The sequence below is a fragment of the Crocodylus porosus genome, unplaced genomic scaffold, assembly GCF_001723895.1.
Source record: "Crocodylus porosus isolate Cpor-Errol unplaced genomic scaffold, CroPor_comp1, whole genome shotgun sequence".
NCBI classification, from domain to species: Eukaryota; Metazoa; Chordata; order Crocodylia; family Crocodylidae; genus Crocodylus; species Crocodylus porosus.
In genome coordinates this window covers 25,869,406-25,882,415 of record NW_017728916.1, presented here as the reverse complement: position 1 = coordinate 25,882,415, position 13,010 = coordinate 25,869,406, and positions in this window count along the sequence as shown.

Genomic DNA, 13,010 nt, shown 5'->3' with positions numbered 1-13,010 from the left:
GCCATAAAAGCTATTTATTGCCAGGTATATGAACTTATGATGATGCCAGTAATAATAGTCATAGAACAGAGAGACAACTAAACAGTTAGAATATTACATAGGTCCAGTTAGGGTTTTGGGGAAGTATAGCTTGAGTTTGATTAGCAAAAGTCAGGTTTAGAAAGCTGAGCCTGGAGTAAGAGAATAAAAGTCAGGTTCCTGGAATCCAAGAGAAAGAGAGAGAGAGAGAGAGTTGGGAGATCACCACTCAGTGAAGTTTGAACCATTCAAGGTTCCCAGGTGTTGCTGGATCTGACAGACAGGAAGATTTCTCAGCATGATCAATGCAGGGATTCCAGGCAGAAAAGGAGTGGAACTGGTGCAGGTTTTGGATCCAAGCACCAGGACAGACATTTGAGCTTGGGTAGGGGTTTTTGTAGAGAACTAACAATGGCTCAAGGGAGAACACTAGGTTTGTTTAGGGGTAAACAATAGTTCATGTCCTGGATAATAGGAATTGATCACTCCTGGCTATGGGTGGCATTACTCTGAGGGAGCTCACAATACAGCCAGAAGATTCAGTGTTTTGAATACCAACAGAGGAGTTATTACTAGAACTGGTCTGATAAATGCTGAGCGGGTAGATGTGGGTTGATTAGCATTTGGAGCAAGGATTCCCCATCATGCAGTGCTCCCTTGTTTTTCTAATCCCAGAATTCAGTGCGATCCTTGCCTTGGAATCTCTGTTCTCCATCCTGAATGCTCATGAAGGTGCACGCCTGTCCCATCTCCCTTTTAAATGAGTTGTCATCTGGTTCCATCTTGGATGCAGATGAGACCTGGGGAATTGCTTCATTCTTGTCACCCTCGTCTGGAGGGCTTTGGATGCGTCTCCCACTGCATCTTCTTTGCCTTCTGTAAGTCCTCCCTCTAATCAGTTCATGTTCTGGCAGAGGTGGGGAGGGGGAGAGTTCTTTGTGAGTCAGACAGGCTGCGTACTCTGCCAGGGTTCCCCAAGAACATGGAGCTGAGAGGTAACAGTCTTGATTTTGACAAATTGTCTCAGCTGGTGGTCATTATAGTGGCAATAGTCTGTGATATGCTCAGTGTAGACCTCTCCTGACCATAGCATGGTATCAGGTACCATGAGGTACCTCATCGTTTTGAGTAGTAGTGGGCTACTCCACAGGGTCGCAGGATGTTTTCACTGCTCAGGTCCTGTGCTCAAAGCACCCCCATGATCAGAACCTGCACCATCACATCATACTCCTTTTTCCTCAAGGTCTCAGCCTATGGCCTGTGCTTGGACAGCATTCTCTTCTGGGCTTTGGTGAAAGCTTGCTACCCACTTTCAAACAGGATAGTCACATTGATCATCAGAACTTTTTATTACTGTCATCTATTACCGCAATGTCTGAACACAGATTGTTGTCACAGCTTGAAGCAACATGGTTCAGTTACCATCCTGACTAACACTGAGATGGTCTTTACCAGTTGGTCCCAGACAGCATTGTGGGAGAGTTGCCAGGCTCTCATTTGAGGCTTGTAGCTGCACAGAACATGGGGCAGGGTCTCACTCTCATAAATGCACCTCAGATATCTCTTGTCTCTGTGGTCTCACCTGCCAATATCTCTTGTCTTCCAGTATGAAAACATGAGAGATGACAATTTCATTTCAGTTTTAAAAATCATCTAAGTACAATTAATTTTATGGTACATGAATGGAGTGGCTTACAGGGATCTCCAGAGACTCCAAAATACTTTTTCCAGGAGTCTCTGGTCCACTTTTCCATTCAATGGCCCTTTAGTTTTTCTGCGTGATGTTTCTAGTTGGAAGGAGGCTTGAGGATCTACAAAAAGCCTGACACTCAGGTTTCCAAAAATGATAGGTTCTGTTGAGTGCCCAGGAGGAAACATCCTTATGTGATATATAGGTCATTTTATATAGGGCTGAGAGTTGGTTCAGGTTTCTGCTCTCCCATAGGTTCTTGAGGTAGAATTCTGTTTCACCTAGTGGATGACTGAAGTGCTGATTGCAATTACTTTTGAATTGGAATAACAGAACCATAGGGTTGGAAGGCATCTCAAGGATTATCAGGTCCAAACCCCCAGGGACATGAGTCCAAAAATCCAAACACAGTAGGGATTATAAAACTCTTCAGGTATTAATTAATAGTTCTTTGGTGGTTACACAAATCCTTGTATTTTGACCATTCAAAAATGGGCATAAGTTTGTCAGAGTCCTGGGAGGTTCAATTTACTGTTATAATTTTGTCTTCCAAGAAGCATGACTTTCAGCAGTGTAATTGCCCTCACCAGCACTTTGCTGTCTGGTGGAGGGAGTTGCCATTTCACAAGGCTGAGTTACCTCAACAGGCTACAGAAGCACACATTATTTTATAGAGATTTTACTACTGTTTCTTTTTCTTTTGGTGTTGGTGGTGGGTTTTTTACTCTGTAATCAAAATAACTCACACTAAAAGTAGGCTGTGTTTTTGTGTAGAGTAAATATAGTAAGGGACTACATAGTAAGTAAAAAAAATATATATATATAAAAGCAATAGTAGCATATACATCAAGAACCGAGTACCAAACATATTTCAGACAAACGTCTCACTTGAGAACAATGTACAAACCTATGTACCATTGAGTGTTATAACATCAATCCTGCCTGGCATGCTGGAGTCTGAAGGAGGGACCTCCAGAGTAATATCCTGGGCTGCCATGGCTTTTGCTAAAAATTTAAGATTTATGAGGTGGAGATGTAACCAGGGACAGAGGCACGGGGGTACAGTGGCACAACTGAACCCCTCCCTTTAGGACTGGACCACACCATGAGCACTTCTGGGGATATTTTAGCTTTTAAAAAAGGTGAAAATCTCCCATTCCTTCTTTCCCCCTCCGCTACCTGCTGCTGTTGATTTCCTCACTGTTCTGGGGGTTGGAGAAGTATCAGAACTATTCCTGTCCACATGGCAGCCCTGTACCCTGGCTGACACTTGCAGTAGGGACACTGGTGCTCCCGCCTGCCCCCCCTGCCTGCCAGCTACACAGGGAGCACAGCCTGGCAGGGGTGCACCAGCATTCTCGTGCTCCCCTATGCATCCCTACATGTCACCTCTGCCTGTCCATCCCACCTGACTGCATGTGTGCTGGGCTCAGTCTGGGACAGAGAAGGCGGCAGTGGTGATAGGAGGGCGATCCCCTTCCCCGTAGCTGATCTCAGAGGATGGGGCAAGGAGAGGCGAACTACTTGCCTCTTCCCTTTTGCCACTGTCAGTGTCCCCAGATAAGCCCAGTCCTGGCACAGCCCTTTCCTCTTTAGATATGCCTTAAGGGGCACCTGAAGCATACACATACCAGTAAGTATGTATTACTGCACTCTGACTATCCAGGACAAGTCCAATTCAGTGTATATCACTGTAAGAGAAACTAATTAGCTATATAATGCCATAGTTGCTCTTATATGTATTTTTTGGGGGGACAAAGGATTCCAAATGCGGAGTCATAATGAAAGCCAGTGAGATGGCAGAACTATACTGATTAAGACTGATTGTGGGCAGAATTATGCTTCCTGATATTCTCCAAAATGCCAGAAACTGTTGCTCATTGTGATGCAAATTCTGTCCATGTTTGGCTTCCACAGTCCAACTCAAAAAAGAACAGATTTTTCTGGAGCCCACCAAATATCACCTGATATCCTGAAATTTGCCCGTTTCCTCTGAATTCATATGAAAGATATGGATCACGTGGTTGAGGGGAGGGAGGGATTGTGGGTATAGTCAATGGCTTGATTAAGATCCAATCATCTTATTAAAATAGTTATTGGATTTTCCAATTATACTACCTGCATGTAAGCAATATGTTGCCAGATGGAGGTAGATCCAAAATTGTGGAATACCTAAAAAAAACCCCTAGCTGTAAATCCTGGATGTCAAGGCTGCAAAGTGACTATGGCTTTGGCTGGATTTTTTACTGTCCTGAAAGGGAAGAAAAATGACTTCAAAATACATTTCCCACTAACAGTGGATCTCCTCACCATCAATCTGGCCAGTCTCAGATCCTGTCAGCAATTCGTTGCTATAGCAACAGATATGCTGCCAACTGCTTACTGTTACTTCTACATCCTCTGAAGGGAGAACCTAGACCAAATGTGGTGAATTTTAAGTACTGGTCTGGTTGCATGCTGCCCTTGGGCCTGAGTGATCTCATTTCCATTAGTGTAAATCCAGAGCTAATGAAATATAGCTGTGCAATAGGGGTCACTAGGAAGTGGAGTTAAAAAGTTTCTGAGCCCCAGATAATAAGCAGTTGATACTCCCAGTTTAGAAAGAGAAGGGGCCAAGGGATATATGAGCTCTGCACCGAAGACGGAGAATTAGTTTAATCTGGGCAAAGCTGGAGTCAAGGACTTATTGCTGGGAGCAAAGAGAGAAGTAGTATGGGGAATTAGCAACTGGGCCTGGGTGTGCTAGTGAAAGGAGCTCTTTGTGCTGAGAGGAAAAACAACATGGGAGATAGGGCTGTGCAAAACAGCACCGGTCCATTTCAATTTCCATTTTGATGTTCAGACAGGATGGTGTTTCATTTCAAGTTTTGTTTAACTTTGAAACCACTCTTCTGTTTTGTTTCATCAAAGCTGTTTTGCTGTTTCAAAGCTGTTTCAATGTTTGGTCCATAGGCTATGATAGTGAAGCAAAAAATTGCCTATAACTTTGTCATTGCTTGCCTGATTCAGATGAAACTTGCAGGTGTGGTATCCCCTTCTGAGGCCATACAGCTTGCCAAGTTTAAAGGAGATAAATGAAGGGGTTTCTGGGAAACTGCACCTCAAAGTCTTGAAAGCAAAACTCATGTCATGTGTTTGTGTGAAGGCACAGGGGGATGGAGACTGCAGGAATAGTAGCCCCTGCTGAGGCCACAAAGCCTGCCAAGATTCAAGGCAATAGGTACAGGGGTTTCTGGGAAGCTGCACCTCAGGTTGCTGACAAGCAAAACTCATGACATGGGTGACACTGTGTGTGCATTGACGGATGCCCTCACTAGCACTGGGGCCTCTACACAACATGGTAGTGCACCCCAGTGAAGTCTCCTCCTCCCCTGCAGCCTCAGTTCAGCCCACCATTTTAAATGACAACAGGTAAGAAAATAACTTAGCAAGCAACACAGTAGCAGTAGCAGCATCCCAGGCAGCCAAACTGTGACAGAGCCTTTCTTTCCTTTCCTGCAGGAGCTTCTTCTCCAGTATGTGTATTTTAAAGAGTGAACTTGGGAATTTTAACAGAGGCATTGCTATTTTTAATCAGGAAACACCAGGATTCCTGTGAGTGAGGCAAGTGTCAGGATCCAGGCAGAGGAGCTTGCACAGGGCTGGCACCAGTGAACCAACTAGAGGGAAAACAAGGTGGCTGACCTCCTTGCCATTTTGGGCCTGGAGGACATACTTTGACAGGTTAAAGTAGGCCACCATACTGAGCACATCTTCCAAACAATAGCTGTTCAGATGACAGGGCAGGGGCACACATGGTAGCAATGTTGCATGAAGGCACACTGTACAGACACAGCCCACTGGCAGATGGCCCAGAGGTGCAGGTAGCTCTGCTGCAGTGTCCACGCCACAGCCCTAATGGCTGTGCAATCTCTGTCCAGGTCTGGCAGGCATGCAGACATGGGGTTGTAGGTCCAAAGGTAAGATGCTCTTGCTGGTGGAAGCAGGTCGCAGCCAGGCAACAGCCCCATTGCCAGACTGATGCAGTAGGTATAGGATGCAGGGGTCACTCTAAGTCAGGGCTGATTGGCAGGGTGGGTAGTGTCCCCATATGTAAACTCTCTGGGCCTAAGAAGCTCCTCACGATTTGTATCACCCAACTATTGTAGGCCCTGTGGCCCACCCGGCTGTATAGGGCCAATGGGTGGATGGCACAAAAGAATTCTTGGGGCAACAAAGGTAAAAAAAGAACAGGAGTGACATGAGGGCCAAAGGTCAAAATGGGAAAATGAGTGCTCCTGAAGGGGATACGAAGAAGAGCTCCCCCCCACCCCTCGCCCCGATCCATGCCCACTGGTCCTCAAAGGCATCTATTGAGCCAGTGGAAGCTGCCCAGTGGTACTCTGCCCTGAAACATGTGTGGACCAGAGAGAGGAATGAAGCCCCACAGTCCCTGGGTACCTTCCTAGCCAGAGCCTCCTTCCTGGTCATGTACAGGGCCCAATTGGCCAGGATCAGGAGGAGGTTGACCAGGAGGTCCCAGGGCTTGGTAGGGGCACAGATGGGATGTCCAAAAATAAAAAAGGTGTGGGGTAAAATTCATCTAGAACCACAGGAAGAGGTTCCAGAGGTGGAGGTGGAAGGGCTGCAGCTTGGTGCACTCAAGAGTCATGTGTGCCAGGGTCTCCTCTCCCCACAGAAGAAGCAGGAGACTGGGATGTTGGAAAATCTCATCACATACACACCCATGGCAAAGGTTCCATGGAGGAACTGCCAGCTAAAGTCTCCAGTGATTTGTTGGATGAGGGTGGAGTATAGGCTCAGCCACTGGCTTGCCCTAGCTACACACTTGCAGTGCAGGTCCCATCACTTGGTGTGTGGGTGGGACGTGAGGGCGACATGGTGAATTGTGCAGGACATGAGCATGTAGCGATGGAGGCAATGGATGGTGGATAAGTGAACTGATTTGGTCATGGGCAACTGTTCCCATGTTAGTTACCAGTCCTGCTGACTGGGGGGAGTCCCCCCACGGCCACTCTCACTGCCTTGGGGGATGCCCACAGCTGATCACTGCAGTTACTTCCAGGATTGGATGTGACTGCTTTTGGGAGCCACTGCAGTGATCATCCAGTGCTTGCGGGGTGGGGGGGGCACCAGTGCTCCCACCTGCCCCCCTGCCTATCACTTAAGCAGTGAGCATGGCCAGTCAGGGGGTGCACCGGCACCTTCAGGGGGTACACATGCACCTCTGTGCTCCCCCTACACATCACCTGGACTCTGTCTTTTGTATGGGTGAGAGAGGTTTGCTTCTTGGGAGGTTTAAAGTGCCTTTTCAAGCTTCATTGTGCGGGGTGTGCTGTGCAAAGCACTGTTGGGGCTGGTCAGTAGATGTGAGGGGTGCTAGAAGATGAACATAAAAAGCAAACACAGACACATGTTTCTGGCTTGCTCAGCTGGGTCACCAACACAAGAGCGGGACTGTGAAGCGTAGGATTGGCCACAGGAGGGGAAAACAGAGGGGTTCTGCTGAAGCATAAGATGTTGGAGGGGTCCTGCTAATGATGTTGGTGTCCCTTTGAGGTGGAACAGCTGCAGCAGCAGAGAGACTTTTCCCACCCCCTGAGTGGGGAGGATGGTATAGTCCCAAAACCAGGGACACAGGAGCCAGCAGGTCAGAGATCCTTCTCTCAGGCCTGGCCAGCCTACAAATTCTTCAGGGAGAAGAGGTAGCACCCTCTACTAGACAAAAGCTACTGAGTAGGAGGGACCATTGGTCTCACCCTGTTTGTCACTTTGCCCAGAGTAGGTGGGGTTATTGAATACCCTAATACCCCTGTTCTCTCTGCTTTTGTGTCCTCTCTAGTTGTCAGGGCTTCTGATCAGTGAGGCCCAGCTCAGCCAAGCACTTGAGATATGATACCTGCCCCTGTTGCCTGTCTAGAAAATGTGCTCTAGTTTTCTGCGGAGGTGAAGAATTGGATTTGGCTGCAAGTGCTGCTCATGGTTGTAAGCACATTTGCAACCTCAGGCTGCAGGCATGCCTTGACACCACCTTAGAGTATTCCAGCAAGCCCTGTATTCACTGCTCCTTCTAATTTTCTAGGCTTCTGACTTGGCTCTGGCTTTTTCTAACCCTAATCTTGGATCTTCCCTAGTATTAGACACCTGATTCTTATCCCTAGTTATTGATCTCAGCCCACTTATGGATTATGTTTTTGGGTTTATAAATAGTTACTGTTCAGTAGGTTAATACTTAGACTGCTTAGTAGCACTGCTGCATGTTTTTTTTTCAGATGCTAACTGTACAATAGCTTAATATGACCGTGCAATAGCATATTAGCATGGGTTTTGCCCAGCATGCTACTGCACAGTGTTATTAGGCTATTGCACAGCTAGTATCTCATGTCGATACACCGTCTATCACTGAGTGCCAGGCATTCTAGTCCCCACATTTGGCTACTTAGTCTTCTCACACTGGTATAGAAGTGTTTTTTTTCCTTTTCTAATCTTTGCCTACCTGATGACTTTCATACGCTCTGCTTATTTTTGGAATCTGTTTATTCTCCTCTCTAGGTTTCAAATAAGCTCTATCAATCTCTTTCCTGTTCTTATATCTATTTTTTTTATCAGTTAACCCCTGAAAGATGCATCAGTTTAACCCCTATGCTCATCTGTACCTGTAGGCTTTCCCTCAGCTTTTAGTTCAAGGTATGCTCTCTCACATTTTTCATGTTATGTGACAGCACTTTGATGCCTTTTTGTTTAACTGGAGTCCATCCACTCAGCATAGGCTCCACTTTTCCCAAAGGGATTTCCAGTGAAGTCACTGAATTCTGCAAAATAACATCCAAAAAAAGCATCCAGGGCTCAGGAGATGAACCCACAATTGATGTAGATAAAGTGAGAGAATGCCTCAAGAGGCTGACATCCATAAATCCACAGGCCCAGACAGATTGCACCCAAGAGTCTCAAAAGAGCCGGTGTAGATCATAGCATGCTCTATGGCCAAGATCTATAAAATCACGTGGTGCTTGGGTGATGTACCAGAAGACTGGAAAAGAGTCAATGTGGTCTCGATCTTCAAGAAAGGGAGAAAGGAAAATCCAGGGAATTACAGACCTATCAGTCTGACATCCATCCCTGGAAAGATCTTGGAATAAAAAAACAGCATAATATGTATAGGCTTGGTGGTCCTATGCTCGCTAGCACTATGACCAAAAGAGACTTGGGGGTATTGATTGACCAGAAAATGAACGTGAGCCACCAATGCAATGCTGTGGCTGGCAAAGCAAACCAAACTCTGGTGTGCATCCACCGATGCATCTCAAGCAAAACCAGGGATGTCATCCTCCTGCTTTACTCAGCCTTAATGAGGCAGAAGCTGGAATACTGTGTAGAGCTGTGGGCCCCCACTTCAGGAGGGATGTGGATAAACTCCAGAGAGTCCAAAGCAGAGCCACCCATATGATCAAAGGCCAAGAGAGCAAGCCTTACAAGGAGAGGCTGAGGGACATGGAGCTCTTCAGCCTGGTGAACAGAAGGCTGCGGGGGGCACAAAGGGGGCTTGGTGGCTGCCTATATAAGTGAGGTGCATCAGGATCTGGGAGAACATTCATTCAGGGCTCCCCAAGGGATTACTAGGTCTAATGGCCACAAACTTCTGGAAGGCCAATTCAGACTTTATATAAGGAACAACTTCTTTACAGTCCAAGTGTCCAAGGTCTGGAACAGACTGCCCCCAGAGGTGGTGGAAGCACCTACTCTGGACTCATTCATAAGGTGTTTGGATGCTTATCTTGCTGGGATCATTTGATCCCTGCAGACTTCCTGCCTCTGGCAGGGCAGGGATCTCACAAGGTCCCTTCCTGCCCTTAATGTCTATGAAATCTATGAAATCCTCCTAGTTTTTCAGAGGTTCCCGATGTCTCTTGATACCTTTGGAAAAATGAGCTTCATCTGCACAAAACATGACAGATGAGACTCTTGCAATTTCCTTTCTAGTTTATCTTGTTTCCATAATACCACAAGCCTTGCCAGATGGGATCAGACCCAAGGCCATCTTGCAATGGTTGGCAGCAACTGTCCTGGAGCAAGAATTTTTTTGTTCGGTCCTAAGGTAGTCTGTTTCTTTTTCATTTGCTGTCATAATTGAATATTCTTTCTACTCATCAATCTCAGAGGTTTAAAATGTACACTCAAATGCAGAGTTTTGTGACTAGTTAATTATCCAGCAGAATTACCCTCCTTTTGTGTTCATAGGTTGTCCATAAGCAAATTCTGATTTCTTCTATTTGTAAAAAAACCCCTCATTATATAGCTTCTGTGAGCAATTTAGATCTTATAGTTCATTTATAAGTGGTGCATGGAGCGTAAGATGTGTGCCACAGGTCTTAGCTGTTTGGATTTGGCTATTGCTGACTTAGGGTCTTACACTGTGATTCTCACAAATATTGATTGGTATTAGTGGTAGTTTGAGTTTGGAACAGTCACAATTCAGGCCACCAGAGGCCTGGAGGACTAAAAGGTAAGGATCATTGCTTCTCACTCACCGATTCCTGGCTTTCCCTCTGCTTTCAGGGCTCCCCAGGTTCCAGGCTACTGATCTTCTCAGTGCTGAGCCCATCCACAGGACAGCAGTGGCAGTGGCTAGGAAGGTAGGTTGACCCTTCCCTGTCTGCTCCCCAGGATAGACAGCACATACAGCAACATGTAAGCAGGGAGGGTGACAGTAAATGAGGATCTGCAGTGCTGGGGATGGCAGGTGGGGCAGTGGGCCATACTTGAGTGGTCAGGGGAGGGATGCCAGATGGTAGATGTACATTTTGATGTAGCCTAGAATGGCTAGACCTTAGGGCAACACAAGCTAGGTAGCATGAATCAGAGAGACTCCTGCCCTGGAGTGGTGTAACTTGGCGTTGCATAATGAGTGTTTAAAACCAATTTCATGTGTTACCATGAGGACAATACAGGCATTAAGAGCCCAGGATCCACCCAAAATTACTGTGCAATAAGGCCTGTGATATGTTTCTAAAATCTGATCGAATGATCAAACTGTTTAAAGGATTTAAACACAAACTGTTTACAGCAATGTAGATAAAAATTATGTGAGAGTAAATAATGACTTGACAGACAATATGTAGTTCTATATGTAAGTTATTTCGAATCTTGTGTAAAATTACTTCAGAAAAATCAAGGGCTAAGTTATATTTAACTTCAACAGCAAGACTGGAGAACACTTCCATCCTAGAATAACCAATATCCAAATTACTAGGATTCAGAGCGGGAGAGGGATGGAGGGTTGCACCCACTCAGGCTTGGACAAATTGAAGTCAGGTTTTCTGATATTCTGGGAAAATACTAAGTAGTGATATAAAGTGGGTATCCTATAGGCCTGTGCAAGTTGGCAGCGATCCGAGCTGGCTTCAGATCCAACTACTTTGGATGGCTGTAATCTGATCTGGAGCTCTGGATCTGTTTGCTGCTTCGATCTGGTGCATAAGTCAACCTAACTTTTTGGATCAGAACTATGGGGTCAACTTATTCCAGCCTCTGCACACCTTCACTGAAGGCTGGGCACCTGGTAGGTGGACGAGTGTCACAGTGTTGCTCACACGGGACAGGACCAGGCTCATTGCTCAGTTGGCATGGCCCAGGCAGCACCACTCACAGGGGATGGGGCCATGCCAGCTGAGTACCAAGGCTGGCCCTATCTGCTGTGAGTGCCACTGCCAAGTGCCAAGCCCAGCCGTGTCCCCTGAGAGGCACTGGGCTCAGCACTAAGCTGGCACCGCCAGCCTCTATGCTCAGAAGAAACACTCTCAGCCGACAGGGCTGGGCTCAGTGCTTGGCTGGCATAGCCCAGGCAGTACAGCTCATAGGGGATGGGGCCATGCCAGCCAAACCCAGCCCTGTCTCTGTCCCCTACAAGTGGTGCCAGACTCAGTGCTCGTCTGGTGTGCTGCCATCCTCTATGGGCAGTGCTGTCTGGGCTGCACCAGCCCAGTGCTGAGCCCAGCACTACTCACAGGGGATGGTGATATGGTGTATTTTAGGTTGAATTTTAGGAGTTAAAAACTGTGCTTCAAAACTCAACTTTTACATTGCAGAATACAGTAGGTGCAACTGTGAATGTAGTTGTAACCTTGATCACCTTAATCTTTAGGATACATTTGTAGCCCTTTTGCCAGGTACCTGATAGCAGTGACAATGCCCAAGTTTATTTGCTGGGGAACTGGTACCACTTTTAGACACAATATCAGCTCCTTCAGGATCTAGCAAACAGAGGCTTCTACCTCCTAGTAGGCTAAGGATTTCAGCTCTTTAGAAAAGTGGATAATAGCCTCAGACTGAACCTATCAAAGGTGTTAGACCCTGACTCTATGTGGTACCCAACCACTAGGGAGACAATGATACAATTGCTCATGGAGCCAATTGCTCAGTTGCTAAAGCAAGCAAGGAGCAAACACCACCACACATTTGCTCACAACAGCTTTAATCAGAGTGGAGACAGCTTCGGGCAAAGGTCCCAAAAAACCAACAAACCAGGGGCCTGCAGTAAACATTAGTTCTTTTCTCATTTTATACACCTTGGTTCATGCTCATTACCATTTACTCCACCTTTGCCCCTCCTTTGTTTCACCCATATATCCTCCTATCTCAAGCTCTGCCTGTGTCTACTGTTTACTTCATTAGCATGGGATTGCCTATGCATTGTATTCATTTACATAACTTTTTGCTAAGTGCGCATGCTCAAGGTCGTGAACTCGGCTTCTCCCAGTCAATTGTGGTTTCTTGCTGACTTCAGCACTATCTCTAAGGTCTTGCTTCTGCTTTATCTCTTAAGGATAGCTGGTGAGCTGCATCTTGCTCTCCTTACACAAGGAATCATATATCCTGCACACTACCCTATTTTTAAGAAACTGCTTGTCTAAGCATTTTGATTTTGCAATGTTACTTTTAATATATAATTCTGTCTTGTGGTCAGCAGCTTTGCTGAGACACAGAATAAAGCCTTGTATTCAGATGCAAATCCAGTGCTCCCCAAGATCCAAATATTGTCACCCTAACACTCCCTCACAGAATTAGTATAGGCAGCAAAAGAGAAACCCAGCCGATTCTCCAAAAGACATCATTCTCTCCACACAATGTACCCCTTGTGCCTGGCAAGGTAGAGAGTACTTTTGTGTTACTTGGACAAAGGACTAACCATTTTGCCCATTGCTGGTGGTGAGTGAGAGACTGCTGAGGCTACTTAATTTTTAGCCTGGGACTGAGCCAGGAACTGGGATGATTGTACCATAGGGACATTTTCTTTGCTTTTCCA